General features: G+C 34.9%; 1 protein-coding gene and 1 non-coding gene across 9 annotated transcripts in view; both read right to left on the minus strand.

Moving 5' to 3' along the window:
* The window catches only part of LRRC7 (leucine rich repeat containing 7), a 579,044-nt gene that overhangs the window by 159,220 nt on the left and 402,264 nt on the right, over nt 1-17,560 (minus strand). The window lies entirely within an intron of this gene.
* Nucleotides 125-231, minus strand: LOC119471920. Its single transcript, XR_005201020.1, has one exon. It is a non-coding gene; the product is annotated as a U6 spliceosomal RNA (small nuclear RNA).

Here is a 17,560-nt window from a genome sequence, read left to right on the forward strand (position 1 = left end):
GTTTTTTATTGCATCAATTTGGTTATTCTCTCTTTTCTTTTTTATTAATCTGGCTAGTGGTCTGTCTATTTTGTTGATCTTTTCAAAAAACCAGCTCCTGGATTTATTCATTTTTTGAAGGGTTAAAAATATGGAATGCTTCACGAATTTGCGTGTCATCCTTGCGCAGGGGCCATGCTAATCTTCTCTGCATCGTTCCAATTTTAGTATATGTGCTGCCGAAGCGAGCACAAATTTTTACAACTTTAAAAAAAAAATTACTCAAATTTGGGTGATATTTTAGAAAAAGTATATTTATATTTTAATAATTATTGAATGAATAAGCAGATATTCTTATTGACAATTCATGATAAAATGCACTGCTAAAAAGATGTGATTTATAATTAATTAAAACACTTTAAGCAATAAGCCCTTATGAATATTTTAATAGAATATGAGCATAATATATTCCATTTAAATACTCAGAGGATTGTATTAATGGCCCAGAGGAGAAATCTACAGATGACACGATGTTTGGAGAGAATGACAATACATGAAATGACAAAATTAGTATCCAAGATGATCTGAAATGTTGGAAGACTGGATAGCTCAAACAAAATTAAGTTTAATAGGGACTAATACAATGTCCTGCCATGTTTCCTAAACCAGTCTCAGAAGTATAGCAGCAGAAGCAAAAGTACATTGAACAGGATTGGGGATTTAAGTCAAGAGTAAGCTGAGGATTCATTAACACGTTTGTTTATAAGTGAAGTCATTCAATCAAGAATTACTACCTACTCCATGCAAGGAAGGCACCATAACTGTATCTGATAATATAATTCAGACTGACAGGACTATCTTCAAATCTTTTCTCTCAATGTCTTGTTCTATATACAGCTATTATTCCACATATGAGTTATAACATTTTGTTCTCATCTAGATGCCCAGGTATAAGGGTGTCTGCATCAAATCAGAGTATCTGGAAACCGTGCCATAAGAGAAACAGCAAATGATTCAACTGCTTAGACTGAAGAATGGACTATGTAGGTGTCAAAAACATTCTTCTTTGAATATCTGAGGATTGAGGTAAGAAAGTGGAGCTAGGCTTGCCTCTCTTTATCCCCAGTTCAGAACTAGAAATAATGAGGAAAGTTGCATGAAGTTAAGTGTAAGTGAGCATTAAACAAACAATGACTTTCTCCTAATTAGATCTGTCTAAAATGAAATAATCTAATTTCGCTCAAGAAATAGTGACTCATCTATCAATGAACATATAAGATTCTAAAAGCTATAAATTGAGTAAAACAATAACAACAACAAAATCTAACTTCTATTGGGTACTTAATATAGTAAGGCACTTTTCTAAGTGTTTTTATGTAGATTATTCTCATTTAATCTTCACAGCTGTCCAATGACAGTGGTAGTGTCACTGGACAGGAAGTATGTATGATGATTAAGAGCATGGTCTCAGGAGCTGGACTGAGTTCGGATCCAGACTTTGTCACTTACTTGCTTTGTGACTTATCTTGGCTGAGTTTCCTCATCTGTAATAGGTGAATGACAGTAGTATAGCCCACGTAGGAGGATACTCAGGATTAACTGTGTTAAGGCATTTAAAGTTCTTAGAACAGTGACTGGTTCTAAGTGTCAGTGCTCAATGCTCAATGGGCATTAGCTACTATCTCTATTTTACAGAGACTTAGGCATAAAAAAACAAAGGAATGTGCCCAAAGTCATAGAGCTAACATATGGGGAGGGCAAGAACCTGATCTTTGTTTTGTAAAATATGAAAAGGTTCAAAAGTAAAGGAGTATCTGTGGGAAAAATTAAGTGGTTCACACCTAGCATGATGTTACTTAGGCAAGAGGCCTTAGAATGAAGGCAACACAGGAGGAGATCAGATGCTAACGACAGACTTTAATTCCTTCAATGATTTTATTCAGTTAATGTTTATTAAGGGCCCAGCATGTACTGGGTAGTGGAGAAACAGTGAACAAAATAAACAAACCCTCATGGATGTTACATTCTGGTATTTTACGTTTCCTGGACTGGGTTCTACAAAATGCTAACAACTGGACAAAGAAAGCAATTCAGGTTTCATGATCTGCACTTTAATGCATTACCCTCCACCTATACTGCAAACTTTGATGACTTTGTTTGAATCTAAATTTAAGAGTAAAGACCTTGTAACACATGCACTCTCATCTTATAATTTAAACTGGTCTTATTTTCTTTCTCCAAAAAACTGTGGCTATTACCTTCCTCCATCTTCTATCTACACTGCAGCCTGTGGGCCATTTCAGTAAAATTACTCCTGCTTGAAACAGTCTTTGTATTCCAAAGAATACAAAGCCCCCACTAGGCCTTTGCCATATCATACAAAACTTCTCTTATTTGACCCTTGCTTCCTTCTTAGACTCTTCTTTCACTATACCCTCTAGCCCTGAGGAAAACCCAACTGTCTGCAGTTCATAAAGGCATCACCCTTGGTCTTGCATTTTGGTCTTTGTGAATGTTTTCTTTTTCTTTTTTCTTTTCTTTTATTTATTTTTTTTAACTTTTAAGTTCAGTGTTACGTGTGCAGGATATGCAAGGATTGTTATATAGGTAAATACGTGTCATGGGCATTTGTTGTACAGATTATTTCATCACCTGGTATTAAGCCTAGTATCCATTGGTTATTTTTCCTGATCCTCTCCCTCCTCCCATCCTCCGTCCTCCAGTAGGCCCCACTGTGTGTTGTTTTCCTCTATGTGCCCATGTGTTCCCATTATTTAGCTCCCACTTAAAAGTGAGAATATGTGGTATTTGGTTTTCTGTTTCTGTGTTAGTTTGCTAAAGATAATGGCATTCAGCTCCATCCATGTTCCTGCAAAGACATGATCTCATTCTTTTTTATGGCTGCATAGTATTCCTTGATGTATATGCACTACATTTTCTTTATCCCATCTGTCATTGATGGGCATATTGGTTGATAACCTGTCTTTGCTATTGTGAACAGTGCTGCAGTGAACATACATGTGTATACATCTTTATAATAGAACAATTTATATTCCTTTGGGTATATACCTAGCAATGGGATTGCTGGTTGGAATGGTAGTTCTGTCCTTCGGTCTTTGAGGAATTGCCACACTGTCTTCCACAATGGTTGAACTAATTTACACTTCCACCAACAGTGTATAAGTGATTCTTTTTCTCCATAACCTCACCAGGATCTGTTGTTTTTTGACTTTTAAATAATAGCCATTTTGACTGGTGGGGTGATATGGTATCTCATTGTGGTTTTGATTTGCATTTCTTTAATGATCAGTGATGTTGAGCTTTTTTTTTTTCATATAATTCTTGGGTGCATCTATGTCTTCTTTTGAGACATGTCTGTTTATGTCCTTTGCCCACTTTTTAATGGGTTGTTTTCTTTTTTCTTGTAAATTTTTGTTCCTTATAGATGCTGGATATTAGACCTCTGTCAGATGCATAGTTAGCAAAATTTTTTTCCCATTCTGTAGGTTGTCTTTGTACTTTGTTGATAATTTCTTTCACTGTGCAGAAGCTCTTTAGTTTAATTAGATCCTATTTGCTAATTTTTGCTTTAGTTGTAATTGCTTTTGGCATCTTTATTATGAAATCTTTGCCCATGCCTATGTCTTCAAAGGTACTACCTAGGTTTTCCTCTAGGGCTTTTTATGGTTTTGGGTTTTACATTTACGTCTTTAATCGATCTTGAGTTCATCTCTGTATATTGTATAAGGAAGGGTTCCAGTTTCAACTTTCTGCATATGGCTAGCCAGTTATCCCAGCACCATTTATTTAACATGGAATTCTTTTCCCATTGCTTGCTTTTGTCAGGTTTGTTGAAGATCAGATAATTGTAGGTGTGAGGTCTTATTTCTGGGTTTTCTATTCCGTTCCATTGGTCTATGTGTCTGCTCTTGTATCAGTACCATGCTGTTTTGGTTACTGTAGCAGCTCTGTAGTATAAAATCAGGTAGCATGATGCCTCCAGCTTTGTTTTTTTTTTTTAATTTTTTTTGCCTAGGGTTGCCTTGGCTATTTGAGCTCTTTTTTGGTTCCACATGAATTTAAAAAAGTTTTTTTTTCTAGTTCTGCAAAGAATGTCAATGGTAATTTAATGGGAAGAGTATTGAATCTATAAGTTGCTTTGGGCAGTATGGCCATTTTAGTGATATTGATTCTGCCTATCTATGAGCATGGAATGTTTTTCCATTTGTTTGTGTCATGTCTGATTTCTTTGCGCAGTGGTTTGTAGTTCAACTTGTAAAGATCATTCACTTCCCTTGTTAGCTGAATTCCCAGGTCTTTTATTCTTTTTATGTCAATTGTGAATGGGAACTCATTTGTAATTTGATTCTCAGCTTGATTATTGCTGGTAGATAGAAAAGCTGGTGATTATTGCACATTGATTTTATATCCTGAGACTTTGCTGAAGTTGCTTATCAACTTAAGAAGCTTTTGGGCTGAGACAATGGAGTTTTCTAGATATAGGATCATGTCATCTGCAAACAGGGATAGCTTAACTTCCTCCCTTCCTATTTGAATGCCCTTTATTTCTTTCTCTTGCCTGATTGCCCTGGCCAGAACGTCAAACATTATGTTGATTAAGAGTGGTGAGAGAGGGTGTTCTTGTCTTACGCCAGTTTTTAAGGCAACTGCTTCCAGCTTTTGCCCATTCAGTATGATATTGGCTGTGGTTTTGTCATAAATGGTTCTTATTATTTTGAGGTATTGTCCTTGAATACCTAGTTTATTGAGAGTATTTTTTTTTAACATAAAGAGATGTTGAATTTTACTGAAGGCCTTTTCTGCATTAAGATAATCATACGGCTTTTGTCTTTAGTTCTGTTTATGTGATGAATCACATTTATTGATTTGCATACCAGAAACTCTGGGACACTGCTAAAGCAGTATTAAAAGGGTAATTTATAGTACTGAATTCTCTCATGAAAAAGCTAGAAAGATCTCAAGTTAACAACACATCAGAACTAAAAGAACTAGATAACTAAGAGCAAACAAGCCCCAAAACTAGCAGAAGACGGGAAATAACAAAAACCAGAGCCAAACTGAAGGAGATAGACAAAGAAAAAACCATTCGAAGATTGACGAATACAGGAGCTTTTTTTTTTTTGAAAAACTTAATAAAACAGATAGACCTCTAGCTAGACTAATAAAGAAGAAAAGAGAGAAGAATCAAATAGACATAATAGAAAATGATAAGGGGAGTATTGCCACTGGTCCCACAGAAATACAAACAACCATCAGAAATTATAAACACTTCTGTGCACATAAATTAGAAAATCTAGAAGAAATAGATAAATTCCTGGACTCATACACCCCCTCCACTCCCCACAAGACTGAATCAGGAAGAAATTGAATTCCTGAACAGATCAATAATGAATTCTGAAATTGAGGCAGTAATAAATAGCCTCCAACCCCTAAAATCCAGGACCAGATGGATTCACAGCTGAATTCTCACAGATATACAAAGAAGAGCTGGCATCATTTCTACTAAAACTATTCCAAAAAAATAAAAAAAGAGGTGCTTCTTCCTAACTCATTCTAGGAGGCTAGCATTATCCTGATACCAAAACCTGACAGAGAATAACAACAACAAAAAACTTCAGGCCAATATCCTTGATGAACATTGATGCAAAAATCCTCAACAAAATACTGACAAACTGAATCCAGCAGCGCATCAAAAAGCTTGTACACCACAATCAAGTAGCCTTCATCCCCAGGATGCAAGGTTGGTTCAACATACACAAATGTTGTTTTCTAAGCCTGTTCACCTGATCCCGGATTGGGTTAGGTATCCTTCTTTCTGTATTAGTATCCTTACTGTAGCACTTTGCATATTTATACTGAGCTCCTTGAAGCAGGGGACTGAATCTTATTCATCTCTGTGTCTCCAACTCCTTCCAAGGTAACTTGTACATGCTACTGCTCCAAGAATTCCACCAAATTGAACAAAATAAACAATCTATGTTCATAACGAATCTTTTCTTCTCCATCTCAGTAACCTGTTCCAAAGATAACACTTAGACTTTGTCATCACAATGATCTATATTACCTTTGAAATCACAATTGCAAATATACCACTGGCTGATTGTCATTTATTATACTTTCAGTTAACTTCTTACAGTATCCTAGAATTCCTCTGCAACAGTTATTGATGTATCACTGATATGCTAAATTTACCTTGTCTCTATTTACCTATCTCTTCTTCTTTCTTAAGCTGAGATTAACAGTCCATTGTTTAAACAATTTCTTGCAAACACCACTTAGCAAACTGTTTTTTTTTTGTTGCTACATTTACCTAGTTGAACTTAACATTGGTTGAATCCAACATTCTGCCTTTTCTACAAATGCACAAAGATGTTGGAGAAAAATCACAATTTGGCCGACTGCTTTAACTTTAAATTCAAGACAAATACCTGAAATGAGGATTGAAAAGTGCTTGCAACTTTACTACTTTTCCCCAAGTTGCTTTCCAACTCTCTGAGACTGTTTCATAATTTTTCAATCTTGTGAAAAGTATCCTCTTTTTGCCACAGCTCATCACTTACCCTATTATTTATTGAAACAAACACAAACAACCATAGGTAGATTTACTCCAAAGGTAACAAAGCTTTATCTTCAGGCTCTTCACATGCATAGAGAATTTGCAAGGGAATATATTTTAAAGACAATTGGTTAAGACTGCTGTGTTTTGCTGCATACACTCTCCCTTCATCATACTTCCTCTGGCATACTGTGGCATATTCAGGATCTGGCTTGTTTGAAGTTCAATTGGGGATACAATTAGTTTGAATTTAGAGCAACACATTTATGCGTTTTCCAGTCACTTCAGTAGTTTTCTTTCACTAACTACCTCTGGCTCTCCCAAATTTGTGTTTCTTTCCTGTCCATTTGAGCTCTAGATCTCTTCTGGTCTTTATAGGAACTCCAGGACTGGAGTTACTTCCTACACACTTTCAACCTTTGCCTCTACCAGGTCCCCTTCAGCAGCACACAAACATGCTTTAGTTTCTTCCATGATTAAAAAAATCTGATTTTTTATAGATGCTATAGCTCCTTCCAACTACTTCCCTATTTGTTTGCTCTTTTTTCCCACAGGATCACAATACAAATAATGTTCCCACTCTTTGCCTTTGCTTCCTTATCTCCCATTCACACTTCAATCCACTCTGATACGGCACTGAAAACTGCTCTTGTGGAAATCTTTATGACTTCCATTTTGGAGCTAGTATCCCTTAAACACAGCTACATAAGTCAGACTTAGTATTTAGCTAGTAAAGTCAGCCAATAAAGGATATATGGCACATTAGAGAAGAAAAATCAATTTTAAATGTCTAATTGCAAAGCTTACATTAAAGTTCAATTGATTAACGCAAATTTTATGGCTGTAAATATTTTTAAGATATAGAGAAAATTTGGAGTTGCCAATGTAATTTTTTTTTAGAATCATTAGATGATATATAGGTATTCATTAACATAAATTTTAATTATAGTAAATTATATAGTTTCTACAGTATATCTATTTTCTCTATCTCTTATTAATGTTGAAATGTTGGAAATATATATATGTATTTTTTTACATGCACCACATTCTATTATTACATATTCCTATGAGCTAACCTTTGAAAATATCCAAAAATGTTTTATTTCTTCTGGAGTAGACAAATATTTTTTCCAATTTAGATAGTTTACTGAATGGAAAACAAATAAGGTCATTATTTTTTGTTGGCAAACCAATAACCTGAAATTTCTTTTTACTGATAATTCTATAACTATTGTGAGATTTTAAAGTAGAACTTGCATCTCTGAATCTCCAGTACTTAGCTGTGTGCCTGTTGCAAAAAATGTTGGCCATAACCTTTGCGGGTCATAAAGATGTACTGCAAAACTGAAATACCTTCTGACTTGGAAAAGACTACGTCTGTTCAGTATGATTTCAATGTAATTCAAACTTTGAATTCTTTCAAAGTTGGTAATCAATATCTAGTATGGAATCATTCATTTTCTACTAAACTACATAATGCCCAATTACCTGAACAGAAAATTTAAAAAAATTATATCACAAATCTGCTAAACAGTGAACATTTCATGAAATGAAAGGTAAAGCTGTCAAGTGTGCATGCATTATCTTTTCTGCCTGAAAGTTAATAAATGATAAGGTAGATAGTCTGCTTTTTATATCAGACTTACATTTGTTCAATGAAAGTTTGAATCTGTATTTAAAAAATCATAAGTCTTTCCAGGTAAAGATCATTTAGTTGTGTGTTTGGTAGAAAAATAGCTAATTAGAGGCAGGCAATGAGTTTTTTTGTCATGACTAATGCATTGGTTCCAAAGTTACCCTGTCTTCAATTGGTAGTAGACAGAATATGCTAAACTGAGTCATCACCTAACCTCTACCTAGTGGATACACAGCGAATGCTTAATAAATATATGTTAAATGGAAAAAGATTAATGCCATCAGTAGAAACCTTTAATTTTGCTGTGCTTTAATTTACTCATTACAGAAGTAGGAATGCTTATACTTTTCCTACTTGACTTCACTGCATAGTAATGTTAGGTAGATCAATAAAATCTCATGCGTTATACATCATGGGCTTTTAAGCTGCATTTTGAAAAAATGCAAAATTTTAAAACACTATTAGAGTTCAATGGATTATTTTAAGAGAAAATTGAGCTATTCATTTTTCATATTTGTTTTATTATTCTTAAATATATTACAGTTAGTTTTATTACCCCTAAATATGTTATATCCTATTTTTTCAATACATTCTAATTTTTATTCTTCAGTTTGATACTTATTTTCAATTAGATATCAGGGTAGAATAGAAATGGTGTTAACTATTGCTGGATATTTATTTTCCATATCCTTCATAATATAAACTTGTAAGAGACAATTTACAACATTCTGCAACATCTATCCCCAAACCTAAATACTCAAATAATAATAAGATTAATAAACTTAAGATTCATTATTACTGTTAAAACTTGTAATATTTATTCATAAGTATTCTAATTGTTCACTTCTGAAAAGTTAACAAGTTCTTACCAAGCACCAACCCCATATCCACCTCTGTATTACGGGATATAGGAGTATGGGTGTGGAGAATAGTGAAACTGAATATTATAATATTATCTCAGATAAAACTTAGATATAGCTTAATGGACAGAGATATGTAATCCAGAGTTAAATACTGTGGCCAATATTATACTAGGATACAGGCATAAAAAAAACCCAAACTAAATAAATTGAGTAAAATAATATGTCTACCTGACCAAATACTTTGTAATAACTAGTGAGGGAGTAAAGTCAGCTATTTCTTTGGTCATATTTTAATGTTGTTGTTTCCACATTCCACGACTGCTCTTTAAGAGTCTCAGCTTTACTTTTCTCTGCATGAATTCTATCATGTGAACTACATCAATAAATTATGTATTTTTTTTAATTAGTCTTACAGAAAAGTTGAATGAACTGTTTGTCAGGGTATATTAATTTGTCAGTATAGTTCTACATCAGTACACTCAAATTATTTTTACGATACTGTGTTGATTTTGTTATTAACCCTCATTTGAGGGCTAATTGCTGCTGTGTAATTTAGTAAAATTATAATATTTATTGGCTCAATGTGCAAGGGCCAAGGTTTTGTAATTTGGAATTACATGCTCAGTTGTTTTGCTTGCCACTGAAAAAAACTGCTTAGTTTCATCAGACGAATTTTTCATTTATATTACAACTGAGCAATGAGTTTTGAGGTTTTAATTTTAACCAAATGTCTATTGCAAATATGAATTTCCTCAAAATGATTTAGTTTTTATCAACTTTAAACAATATATTTTCTTATCCATGTAATCAAGCCTATTATTTATAAACTTGGAACTCCCCAAAAGCTGTGTTTACTCATTTTCACCCTAGCCACCTGCCTCTCCATTCCCATTTTTGTGACTCCCTCTCAATCTGCATGGCAGCCACCGTGAACTAATCATGCTCTTTCCTGCTCCCTCTTCTGCCTAAATCACTCCTCCCTCTTCTCTTAGTCTGGTTAATTTCCACCTATTCTTCAGATTTCATTGCAAAATCACTTCTTCAGGAAAGCCTTTGTATGTTAGGCCAAATCTGACAAAGGCTCCTCAACACTTGGCATAGTGCACATGATTAATATTTGTCTTCCTCACTAGACTATGAACTCACTGAGGGCAGGGACATCTCTGTTTTACTTTATTTTTGTAGACTGAGAACCTGAAAAGTGTTCAATACAAGTATTCATCCAACAATACTTATTGAGCACTTATTATATATCAAGTGCTATGCTCAGTGTGTGGCATATAACAGAGGACAAAGCAAAGTCATGGGCTGTATTCATTCATCTAAGAGTAGTTGAATGAATGAAGAAATGAATTATAACTTGATCCTAATTATTCTAATCGATCTTTCTTCTCTCTTCCATGTAAGAATGAATCTTCAATTTGTATCATGCACATAGTGCTTTGCCATTAACATTTTGTGTACAGTGCTTTGCAAGTAGTAGATTGCTAGTAACTATTTATCAGGACAGCGAGTGAGTAAATATGCAAGTGAATTAATTATAAATGCATAGGTTAGTGCCGGCAATGTCATAAGACAGAAGGAATATATTTTAACTACAAATTTATTGTCTTTTTGGTAACAAGTTAATATTTTCTTCATGTGTAAACAGAATGCTTTTTTTTTAAAAAAAAACATTTTTCTTTATAATTATTGTGATTATCTAATATTTGAATTCACATTACTAAGTCAGTAAGAGATTTTGCTTAAAATGTGAATTCCTATCAACATGATATGAAAAAGAAGTTGTCGAGACTTTAGCTTATAACATATGCTTTGGTCTATTTTTTCTTTTTCATATGGAGTTGTGAACAGATGCTTGGGCAAGTTAATTCTGTACTAAATCTTGTATTTCTACATGTGCCATGATGGTGGTTGCTTGCCAAGTCAGCACCGTGGACCCCTTGTTGGTCACTAATCACATCAAAACCACTTATTTTTGCTTTTATTAAATTAAAATGAAATGAGAGCTCTGCTAACAAATGTTTATTTTATACAGTGGGGAGGCAGCTTCATCTCTCATTCCTCTGCACAAGAACCTTTTGCTCTTGTTAAACTAATTTAATCATCAAGCCTCAGCATGATTCTGTTTCTTCAACTCCTTTGCTTTGATTATGTCAATCTCCTGGCCAGGATGCTCCCTCCCCTCCATACCTATTCAAATCCAACTCATTTTTCAAGGCCCAGAAGATTCTGTGCCTTAGGGAAAGCTTTTTTCTAATTATCGCAGTCACAAGTCACCCCATTAACATAGACTGATTCCACAGTGTTTGAGAATCTACTATGTTCAAATGGCTGGTCCAGATACTTAGTGGAAACACATTTTCCTTTAAGATGCTTATAGCTTAAGAGAGAGAGAAAAAAGTAAGCATTTATTTAGTAAATTCTATACTTATTAACTGGTGACCATTTTCAAATTTATCAGATAAGAATCATCTAGAAAATTTGACAAAATACAGGTTCCTGAGCTCCTCATATAACTCACTGAAACAAAATTTCTACAAGTGTGGCCTAGAAATAAAAATCTGTCACAAGCGTTGATGGTAATCTGCAGATGCTTCTTTAACATGTACTGCTTAGATACAGGGATCATTAAGATGAGTGTGCTTCAAGGAGCTCCTCAAGGAACTCCCATCCTAGTTAGTGCAGTTGGTTAATCCCAATACAGATCAAATATTTTGTAATAATTACATGTAAAAATATGAAAAGGCTTGTGAGATGATTTCAGGGACCACAGGAAATGGAAAGAATCAATGGTACTTGATGTACTGAAACTACAGTGAGTTCCCAAAGTTTAGAATCCTGTTATGGACACTATTCACCAAATAGTATAGGAGGGAAAAGGGAAAGATGTGTGCCATAATTATGCATCTACATAAATAGGGACAACTAAGACATAAGGCAAAAATAATGGGTGCAGTACAGATCTCTTTGTAGAGGAGTTTAAAGGAGGGAAAGATTATTTATAGTTAGTAAAGTCAGGGAATTTTGGAGAAGGTGCTGTATTTGAGCTGTTCCTTGAGGAAGGGATAAAATTTGTGAACTATAATATAGTGTTGCTGATGGGAAAAGCAAGAGTATTCCAGAAGGGAGAATTAGTAAAAGCAAGAATGCAGAGGTAGGAAGCATGCTACAAATATGAAGGATAGCAAGCAGTTCAATTTATGTTAGTAAAGACTATGAGAAGAACAATTTTCCTTGTTGTGGTGGATTTAAGGAAACACTCCAGAAAGATAAACCGGGCCAGATCTTAGGAGACCTTGAATACTAGATAACCGAATAGCATTTATTCCTTGGACAATTCATTTCGTTTTATATATATATATATATATATATATATATTTTTTTTTTTTTTTTTTTTTTTTTTTTTGCCTTGTTTCTCCTGCAAACATACTTTTCCTCAAGGCACAGATGGGCTTTACACTTCTTTATGAGCCCTTCGGAAGGAGGTAGTACAATGCCTGGCAAATAGTAGAAGTTCAAAAAACTTCTGTTGACTGATTAATGGAGGCTGTTTTGTTCTCAAAAGGAGGGCTCCCACAGCATGTAGAAAGACCATGCACCACTGGGGGTTTTCTCTACTCTACTGGCACTAGACTAGAAGATTGTAACTGTTAGCAATCACGGAGGACATGCTGTGAAGATGCCAGAGGTGTCTGAACATGAAGAATGCAAATCTAGTTCACTGGACTTTACTATAGATGTATGCTTCTTTTTCATTTTCTTCACAATAACTGTACATATTTTCTTAAATTTGTATTTGTCTTATTAATATAAGACAAAAATGTGTACTTGGAATGGAAAAAATAACTACCCTGCAAAGCCAACTGTTTGAACATTTAAGAAGTAATGAGTGATTTCTGTAGTATTATTTGGGCTATAAATTTAAGGAATACTTTTTTTTTTTTTTTCAGAGTTAAAGATCTGGCTTTACAAATTCAACAGTGTGGCTGTGGAAAGGAATTGTTAGAGTTATCATGGGGAAATGTCATGACTTCTAATCCAACCACATAATAAATACATATGTCTAAGGCATTCAATAAATACATTTGGACAATAAATAAATATATACTAAAAACCCAACACATGTTTGACAATATTCTATAGGTTCTGGAATACCCTGGTGAACCAGGGGGACAAATTCCTCAATTTTGTGGAAGTTAAATTAGATCTAGTAGTTTGGTTCAATTGTTCAGAAATAGCAATAATATTTATTGTATGTAATATCTTAAAGTTAGTAAAACTTTTATGTATTTGTTATGTTATTTTCCACAACTCCTTTTTCTTCTGATTCTGTACATTTTATTTTCTCTTTTTATCCATTTCATAGGGTCCATTTCATCAGTGATTCTCAAATATTTATCTAGCTCAGACACATCTGCTAAGTTTCAAATCTATATTTCTATCTTTTATTTATTATTATTAATTTATGTTTTAAACTTCTATTTTAGCTTGGAGGGTACACCTGAAGGTAAATGCATATCATGGGGGTTTGTTGTACAGATTATTTCATCACCCAGGTATTAAGCCTAGTACCCAATAGTTATCTTTTCTGTTCTTCTCCCTTCTCTCATCCTCCAACTGCAAGTAGACCCCAGTGTTTGTTGTTTCCTTCTTTGTGTTCATAAGTTCTCAACATTTAGCTCCCACTTATAAGTGAGAACATGTGGTATTTGGTTTTCTGTTCCTGCATTAGTTTGCTAAGGATAATGGCCTCCAGCTCCATCTATATTCCTGCAAAATACATGATCTTATTCTTTTTTATGGATGCATAGTTTTCCATGGTAGATATGTACTATATTGTATTTATCCAGTCTGTCATAGATGGACATTTAGGTTGATTCCATGCCTTTGCTATTGTGAATGGTGCTGCAGTGAACATATGCATGCATGTGTCTTCATAGTAGAATGATTTATATTCCTCTGGGTATATATCCAGTAGTGGGATTGCTGGGTTGAATGGTAATTCTGCTTTTAGCTCTTTGAGGACTTGTGATACTGCTTTCCATAGTGGTTGAATTAATTTACACTTTCACTAACAGTATGTAAGTGTTCCCTTTTTTCTGCAACCTTGTCAGTATCTTGTTATTTTTTCATAATAGCCATTCTGACTGGTGTGAGATGGCATCTCATTGTGGTTTTGATTAGCATTTCTCTAGTAAATCAGTGACACTGCAGTTTTTTTCATATGCTTGTTGGCCACATGTATGTCTTCTTTTGAAAACTATCCATTCATGTTCTTTGTCCTCTTTCTAATGGGGTTATTTGTTTTTTTCCTGTAAATTTGTTTAAGTTCCTTATAGATGCTGGATATTAGACCTCAGTCAGATGCATAGTTTGAAAATATTTTCTCCCATTCTGTATGTTATCTGTTTACGCTCTATCATTTAGACGTTTCCACCTGTGTGTTTCAAAGGCAATTCAAACTCAGTATGTTTAGAACAGTTTCATCTTTTCCTACTCAATTTCTTTTTCCTCTTATATTCTTATTTCAATGTTAACATTATGCCCAAAGCATCCAGATTACAACTAATAGCAACATAGCTGATTATTTCTCTCTTGTATCCATCTCCCCTGTGTTCTTTTAGTTCTTTATTTTTGAATCTATTCTTTTTTCTTTTCTTCCTCTGTCTCCATCTTAGTTCTGGCTGTATCATATTTCCAAAATGATTATAATAATTTTCAATTGTCATTGGTTTCAGTACATTTCTATTAAAATTTTAGCACTTACCACAATTTTTGACACTTAGTTTACAATAAAAATGTTGATTAACTCATCTTTCATGTCAGAGCAAATTTTAAAATGTAGGCCTTAATATATTGTTCACCTGCTTATAATTTTTGAGACTATCTGTCATTCGTAGGATAAATAACAAATTCTTAGCATGGCACTCAAAGACTCTGGTAGTCTTACTTCTGTTTAATTTTCTAATCTTGCCTCCCTTTATTCTACAAAAAGATCTGTAACTCCAGCCTATCTAATTTCTTTCTTTCTTTCTTTTTTTTTTTTTTTGAGACGGAGTTTCGCTCTTGTTACCCAGGCTGGAGTGCAATGGCGCGATCTCGGCTCACTGCAACCTCCGCCTCCTGGGTTCAGGCAATTCTCCTGCCTCAACCTCCTGAGTAGCTGGGATTACAGGCACGCGCCACCATGCCCAGCTAATATTTTGTATTTTTAGTAGAGACGGGGTTTCACCATGTTGACCAGGATGGTCTCGATCTCTTGACCTCGTGATCCACCCACCTCGGCCTCCCACAGTGCTGGGATTACAGGCTTGAGCCACCGGGCCCGGCCTCTAATTTCTTTAAACTTTTCAACCTTGGTCTTCTGTTATCACCCCTAATGTCGATGAGTTTTTCTCTCTCCCCTATTTACCTTGAAATTATTCCTTTACCTGGACCTCTCTGTCTTTTCCCTGAAAAGTCACTCTCCTATTTTATTATCCACCCACCCATCCATCCATCCATTCACCCACCCACCCATCCATCCATCCATCCATCCATCCATCTATCCATTCAACCATCCATTCATCTATCTGTCTATTAATTGTGGTACTTTCATTTTCATTACTATTATTAGGCTTGAATTTCTAAATGGCAAAATTTGTATTTTATTAAGTTTTGTATTCCCAATTCTTGGGAATATCTGCGTAAACATAGAGTAAACATGTGGTGAATGAAAAAACAGCAAGCTGATTCAGATTTTCTTTCACTGAAAACAAGTGAAAGAAAAAAATGCTTCTGCTAATGGACAGAAAAGGAAAAAAAATAAAGAGGCCATAAATGTTTAGAATTTTGTAGAAGAAACTAAGTAGATTCAATTAGATTTTTAAAAAAGCATCAGTGTCAATCGCCTGTGACAACACAAACCAAAATGAGTCCCTCTGGACGTCAGAATTGCTTGGCTTTTCTAATGAGTTCCAAAAGTTTACATAAATTAGTAATGCTTTTGGAAGGAAAAATTTTCAGTATCTATTAAAGTAAAATATGCACACTCAATGATCCATTAGTTCTACCTGTAAGAATCCATTCTTTGCAAGTATTTGCATGTATATATAAAAGTTGTTTATGGCATTGTTAAAATCCCAAAATGTTGGAAACAACAAAGATGCCCATCAATAGGTTATAGATTAAATAAATAATGAGATACTCACAGTAGAAGATCATATGAATCTTAAAAAATAAAAATAATAAAAGATGTACAATATTTATATTCTATCTCTTTTGTTTTTCTTTGGGAACAAGTCTTGCTCTATCACCCAGACAGGAGTGCAGACGTGCAATCTCATTCACTGAAACCTCCACCTCCCAGAGCCAGGTGATCCTACCACCTCAGCCCCCGGAGTAACTGGGACCACAGCTGGCTAATTTTTTGTATTTTTAGTCGAGACGGGATTTCGCCATATTGGCCAGGATGATCTCAAACTCCTGGGCTCAAGAGATCCGCCTGTCTAGGCCTCCCAAAGTGTTGGGATTACCTGTGTGAGCCACTGAGCCCAGGCTATATATATTTGTAAGTGAAAAAGATGCATATACATGTAAATGTAAATGCATAGAGAAAGAAGTAGCATGGTAGACATTAAACTGTGGCTACCTCTGGGGAGTGGGACTGGGAGATTGGTGAGGGGATCATTCTTTTTTCTTTTTCTTTTTCTGTATTACAACTACTTTTGTAACTAAAGAGCAACATAATCAGCTTAACAATTTAAACAAAATCTCCAGACTTGAAACAGCAGGGGCTGAGAGCAAAACAGGCCATAGTTAGTCCGTAAGGAGCGATTGAAAGACTTCCAGACAGTTATGGCTTAGTACTTAGAGTTATCTCACTAGCTGAGAATTCTCGTTAAAGGTCTGCCCCCACTGACTTCTAATATGAGTAATAGGGTCAGACAGAGAAGGAGGCAGTATTCTACCTAACTTCAGGTGGGCATAATCAAAACAACACTGAAAGTCTATAATGTGCTTGTCCTCATCAGTAACTCTTCATCCATGTCTTGCTGTCAAGTAAAGCTTTAGGCCTTAAGAATCCCATATCAATGGCTAGAGGAAATGGTGGGTTGGGGAGCTCTCTTCATTTGGAACTCAGCTAGAGTGACTCGTACAAGTAGCTGGCACATCAATCACAGCATTGATTATTCAGTTGTGGAGAGAAGGCTATGATTTGGGAATTGGTCATATAAAGAAGGGCCCTCTACTGCCATCCACATTTCTTGAAGGACTCAAATGATATGTGCTTGTTTGTAAATCTGCTTGCTCACTAACCGTAGACAATATGCTGCACTCTGCTTGAGAACCCAGGAAGAGTGGGGTAGAGGAAAACCCACTGGAGGAAATAGAACTGTGTAAAATATAATTACTTTACAGTTGGAGTGGTTCAGCTGAGGGACTTTACCAATAGACTTGCCTTACAAGAAATGCTATAGAGAGTTCTTCAAGTTGAAACAAAAGAAAGTTGAACAGTGACAC

Source organism: Cebus imitator, unplaced genomic scaffold, assembly GCF_001604975.1.
Source record: "Cebus imitator isolate Cc_AM_T3 unplaced genomic scaffold, Cebus_imitator-1.0 Scaffold3, whole genome shotgun sequence".
Lineage (NCBI taxonomy): Eukaryota > Metazoa > Chordata > Mammalia > Primates > Cebidae > Cebus > Cebus imitator.